Genomic DNA, 6,398 nt, shown 5'->3' with positions numbered 1-6,398 from the left:
CACCTTGGCCGGTTCCCGCCTCTGGGACCGGCCCGCGCGCGCCGCCCAACGGCCCGGCCCCGCCCCGGCCGCTGTCGGCGGGCGGGGCCTTTCGGGGATCCGGTTTAAACATTTGGCGCCACCGCCGCGCCTTGAGGGTCGCTGTCCTCCGTTGCCTGCAATGCCGCCCGCCCGCTGCCCACCCCGCAATCTGCTGAGCCGGCACCCACCGGGAATGCCACTGCCGCCGCTGTCCCAGCCCGCCCGGTCCCGCCGCGAGTGCGCGGCCGCTCCCGGTGCCGGTTTGAATTCGACCCGCTGAGCCGCCGAGGGGAAGGGAAGGCGGGAGGGACGGGACCAGCCAATCACATCGCGGTCCTCCGTCCCGCGCAGCCAATCGGAGCGCTGGGTTTCCCCCGGCCGTTCCCTCCTTCTCCTCCCGCTGCAGCCGGGACGGGGTCTCGCGCCGGGACGGGGGTTTGGCGGGTCCGTGGCGCGGGAAGAGGGGCGCGCGCGCTGCCTCACGCCGCCTTCCCCTCAGGGGCACAACGGCTGCGGGCGTGAGGGGCGGGGGCGCCCCGGCACAGCGGCCGTGATGGGCTTTATAGCGGGGGTAAGAGGGAGACAGCCCGGGCAAGGGGCGATAACGGGCTTCAGTGGGGGTAAGAGGCTGCTGCCCTGCTTGCCGGGGCACGGGCCGGTCGGTCCTTCACTCACGGCCGCCGTCGTCCCTCATGGCCGCCGCTATCCCTCCTTCAGGGCCCGGGGAAGGCGGCTTCACTCGGCGAGTGACCGATGTGCTCGGCGCTGTGAGGAAAACACCCATTAAAAAGCTAAATGAGGGTTAATAGCTGACTGATTGCACGGCTTACTGTTGATTTTGTGGCCGAGGGGTATTCTTGGTGTCCCCCAGGGTAAGATTCGGTAGCTGCCTCCTACAAGGGGGCTGTGCTGCTTACCACGGGTGTTACAACACTTCTGTTGTGCGGGTACAGCTTTGAGGGTCAAAACCACTTAATTTGGGGCATTTTTGATACTAGAGCTAGGTTTTCATAGCAACAAAACCTTCTAATGTATGGTTTTCTGAAAGGAAGTCTTTGAAAACATGTAAATTCAAACTGAAAATAACCCAAATATCCTTCACTGCGCAGTATGGCCAACCCTGTAACAGCCAAAGCTCATGCTCTCACAGTACGTACACACCTTGTCTTGAAAAGCGAGGTTTAGGTTGAGTGGATGCTTGGTCTCTTTCCTTGGTTGTGCTTTGATATGATTACTGTGCATTAGCTGCTGCTTCTAAAAGAAGGTGTAGTTAGAGTGTTGTTATAGTGTAGTTGTTATGTGTTCTGCTAACCTGGAGTTGGTGTGTGCCTCACAAGAAGTACAATTATAAACACTAAAAAAAGCTGCATGGTTGTTTTCTTTTATTTCCAGGGATCACCACATGCAATACTGTGTTTGCTGGAATTTGAGTGACTTAAATGAGGAGCAAATGCGTTCATGTGTTTCAAAAACCAAACAAACGCAAAAGGCTTTTACACTGAAGCTCTTGATTACTCTTCATTTATGCTGAGCTTTGAAAATTGCCCTTATCCCCTAACCAAGTTATCTCTGTTAAACACATCATTGTATCTCCGTGCCCATTGTTTCCTAGTCTCAAAGTTAGCCTTGCATTTTGATGGTATCAGATGTTTTAAAGTAAAGGTTAAAAGAATTGGTAATATTATTCTGCTTATCGAACTAATTATTTTGGTAGTAACTTGTGTGCCTCTTTTGTGGTTGTGTTTATTAGTGCTGCTGCCTTGCCTTTTTGAGACTATACAAGTACACGGAGCAGTTGACCAGCATGGTCAGTTGCAGCCATCAATTTAAACTGTGTGTGTTTCCTTCTGCTCTTGCTCGAGCTGCTCTCTGTAGCCCTACCTATAAGAAGCAGTGTTTATATTCTCTGCTAGCTACCTTGTAAGGAGAAAAGCATAAGGATTAAGAATTGTAGGGCCCTGATGCAGGATCCAAAGATGTCAGTACCAAGGTAAGGATTAGTCTTTTAATGGATAACCTTGATGCCCTTTGCATGATGATTCTCAGCTGGGACATTTGCTAGTTTCAAGTAATGTGCTGAATTAAGGTACAACCTGATGCCAGAAATCGGTGTTGGAGAGTGATACATGATTTTATCTCTGCTCATTCAGAGTTACTTGAAGCATCGTCATGTGGATTAAAGAGTATGTGTGATGTATCCTAGTGGTTTAGGCTATCCAAATCCTATGAGTGGTAACCTAGGATTAGATGTAAGGTGGTAAATAAATCCAGATTACGTAAATTTAAGTGCTTCTATTGCCTGTATTCCAGTTAAGCATGCTTCCCTATCTCACCCATAGATAGTTTCCAGTAATAGCATTAGCTGTGCACTATGCTAAAGAAAGCACTAATCTGTGTTGCTTTGCATGTGCTGCTCAGGGTTGTACTTGTTGTATGAACATATGTTGTCAACAGTGGATTTGTTGTAGTGTGATCACAAGGCAACAAAGTTCAGCATCTTGTGCTTGTGTGCTTTGTGGATGTGATGCTGTACTGCTGTTGAGTGGAACTGTAATTAACAGCTCACAGAAAACCAAATGCGTACAGAATTCTACTGCAGTCATTCTTTTTGGGTAACTCCATGTATCAGATGACTTACTGGTTGGCCATGGAGGTGGTGGAACCTCCATCCTTGGAGATATTCCAAAGCCATCTGGACATGGTCCTGGGCAAGGGGCTTTAGATGGCCCTGCTTAAGCAGGGGGTTGGACAAGATGACTTGTAGAGGACTTTTCCAGCCTCAACCACTCTGTGAGATATATAGTGGTTACATCTATCAACGTAATCTGTTGTAAAGTTCAATAAACCAGAAAAACCACTGATGGTACATGAATTTAAAAGATACTGTGGTTAGTACAGCCTTCAGGAAACTGAACTTTCAGCAGCTTTCTGCCCTGCTGCCTGGTTGTTCAGACTGTTTTAGGCTGCTTTCCTCAAGGAACTACTTTGCAATTACCCTCCTTAGGACTAGAATTGTGAAGTCATAAGCAAGAGTTGCTTTGCAGGATCAAGTTAGGTATCCAAACCTGTTTTTGAAGTGCTGCTTGTAGTGATCCTTCCGTGTGCTGCCATTTATTGTGTTATGTCTCTTTCAGTAGTCATGTTTCCTTGTAATGTTTCTTCTATTGAAGTAAATTTTAAAGGCAGTAGATATCCCTCTTTTATTATACTTTAATTATGAAGTCTGGTATTGAGGAGAAACTGCAGTCTTCTGGTCAAGAAGTTCATGATATAAGCAGACCCTGAAATACCTCAGAAATCTGAGTGTATTAAATATTTGATATATTTTAAGTGTAGGTAACTAAATTATTTTATTCAATGAAAGTGAAAAGAAGGCAGAGCAGATTCCTAAGTACAACACAGTAGTCAGAAACCACAGCTTTTGGCTTATTCAGATGCCTCTGTAACGTTAATCTCTCCAGTCACTTCAGAATTGTGTTGTAATTAGGATTATAATATTGCTTTTCATTGCCCTCGTTTTAACTCTGGGTTACGTTGTAACAAAAAACATCTCTTCATTACAGAGCTATGATTAAAGTTTTCCAGATCATGAAGATAAGATAACTTAAGACTCTGCCTTTCGCAGAAGCGATGCAACCACTATCTCTCGATAGAGGTCAGAATTCTTTTACTCCTTTGTGTCTACAAGATGAGACTTCATTATACACAGTATGGAGATGATGGTAAATAAAGTGATATGTGGCACACTGAAAGAACCATGTCTCATGTGCACAGAGCACAGCACTGAGGCCAGGAGGTGGCAGTGTCTGGTCCAGAAGGCACTGCAGAGCACTTTAATTGAGCATTACTTCATTTGGTATTCATTAGTCTGCATAAAATTAAATCATATTCAGGCATATTATTGAAAAAGTTGATTCAATTTAACTCCAGTTTATTTACATTCAATTGTTACACTATCTTTTAAAATTAGGCAAATTAAATCAGCTGGTCAAACTGAGGTGAATGCTGGGAAGGAAACAAAACAAACCATCAGGGAAACCTGGATTCCTAAACAAACAAATGCCTTTTTCAGGCTAGCTAATTTCAGGGAAATCTAATTTAAACTTAACACATGCACCAGAAACTACACTGCAAGAATATTAATAGCATGGTACAAAGAGAGAGATGTGGTGTTTTCAGGGCTTCAATTGTGTAGGTATAATCTTTCTGTTAAGATGACTTCTTAGAAAAAGAAGACAACAGCACAGAAATCTGTGTATATTCAAGATCAAACACAAGATCTGAGGTTCAACAGGGCACTTGCTCGGCACTGGTGCTGAGCATACAGAGCTAAGAGTTTAGAGTACTCAGTAAAGAGCATGTTTCTACTTCAAATACATTCTACTCTTTGTAGTCAAACACTTGAGAAGCAACAGCATCTAAACTGGTTTAGTGTATTGTAAATTTTGTTCTCTCAACATCTCAGAGATGAGCTGTCTCTACTAAGAGTTGAGACTTGTGGCTATTTAGTGAATCAATTCTTTTGAGAAATGAAGAGGAATTCTGCTTGCCAAAGAGAAACATGCAGACAGGTCTGTCACTAGGAAGTTGTCTCCTGATCCAAATGTGTAAGTTCGAGCAAAGGCCTATTTGCTTCATGTGCTTGAACTAGAGGATTAGATTTACATTTTTTTTTTTATTATTATTATTACTTCTGTGTGTTTTCCACCCAACTCACTGAATTTAGAAGCTCATGGGCCAGCTAAAGCACAACTCTGTTCCTGTAAAGAGATTATTGTAATAGTGACAGAACCAACTTGATATATATAAACATAAAAAACAAGCATTTCTGCAGAACCTGCAGATCCATTGCATATGGCATGCCTTGGTCTTACAGGGATGTACCCTGCAACCTTCAGCATCCACCAGCCCTTCTTTGTGTTAGATATTCTCCCTGCACTGCCTCTTCCTGCTGATCAAGAGGAAGACAAGAAGATGAATGCTCAGACAGGATGAGACAGGAACAATAAAGACGAGGGGCAGATAAATATCTTAAGAGATCAGAAGTGTCAGTAATGCATGTGTAGTTAGGAGGGGCTGCAATGGTATTCATTCCCAGTTGGGATCTATTGAAGACAGGTGCTCTTCTACTGCTCCTTCAATAGCACCAGGCTGCAATGCTGCAGATAATGTCACCAGCTCTGCTGTGATACTGCAGAGGTTACTGTTGCAAGACGGGAATAGAGCACAAGAGGCGAAAAGATGGGGTTTTAGGTGGCAAAGAAAGGGTGGATATCCATGTTGGCGGCACCTTTACGGAGCTCAGCATGTGTAGGAGATGCCCAGCATGAGGTTTCTGTCCTGGCACCTTAGGCTTAGGAGCAGGGCCTGGATGTTTCCACTTTGGGAGTCTTGATGAAGATTTCAGGCTCCCTTGGTGGCTCTTTGCTGTCCAGGCAGACACCTGGATGCTGTGATTTCCTTACGCTCCAGAGCTGAAGGAATCCTCTCTGGAAATACCTTCGCAAATGTGCCAGTATAGAGGCTGGACATTTGCACTTTGAGATCTGGTTTCTGGAATGCCTTAGATGGATACGCTTTAAAGCTGTACACAGATGGAGTTTTACGTGGCTAAACAAGGGTGGATATCCATGTTAGTGGCACTGTTCCGGAGCTCACCATGCGTAAAGTGACGCCCAGCACCAGCTTTCTGTCCGGGCACCTTAGGCTTAGGAGCAGGGGCTGGACGTTTGCACTTGGTTTCTGGGCCGCCTGAGAGTGCACTCATACAGGCAGTACATAGATGGAGTTTCATGCGGAAAAGCAAGTGTGGATATCCATGTTGGTGGCACTGTTCTGGACGTCACCATGTGTAGGAGATGCCCAGCACCAGGGTTCTGTCCTGGCACTTTAGGCTCAGGAGCAGAAGCTGGATGTGTGCACTTTGGGAGCTGGTTTATGGGAAGCCTCAGCGCAGCCCAGAAAGGGAGTACACTGGTAAGAGTTTTCTGTGGCTAAGAAAGGGTGGGTATCTATGTTGGTAGCACTGTTCCGGTGAGCAGCGTGTGTAGGAGATGCGCAGCACCAGGTTCCTGTCTGGGCACCTTAGGTTTAGGAGCAGGGCCCGGATGGACGTTTACAATCAGCGCTGGTTTGCGGGCCGCCCGAGAGCACTGCCTTGAGCGCAGTACACAGAAGGAGCTTGGCTGCAAGGCAAATGCGCACTGCCGTGTTGGTGACACTGCTCCAGAGCTCACCATCCATACGAGATGCCCAGCACCAGGTTTCTGCAATGGCACTTTAGGTTTAGGAGCAGGGGCTGGATGTTCGCACTTAAGGAGCTGGTTTGTGGGTGCCTGAAAGCTCCAAGGTGGCAGCCAAAGGACACTGGAGGTTCC

The sequence above is a fragment of the Strigops habroptila genome, chromosome 4 (assembly GCF_004027225.2).
Source record: "Strigops habroptila isolate Jane chromosome 4, bStrHab1.2.pri, whole genome shotgun sequence".
Classification (NCBI taxonomy): domain Eukaryota; kingdom Metazoa; phylum Chordata; class Aves; order Psittaciformes; family Psittacidae; genus Strigops; species Strigops habroptila.
This window is presented reverse-complemented; position numbering follows the sequence as displayed.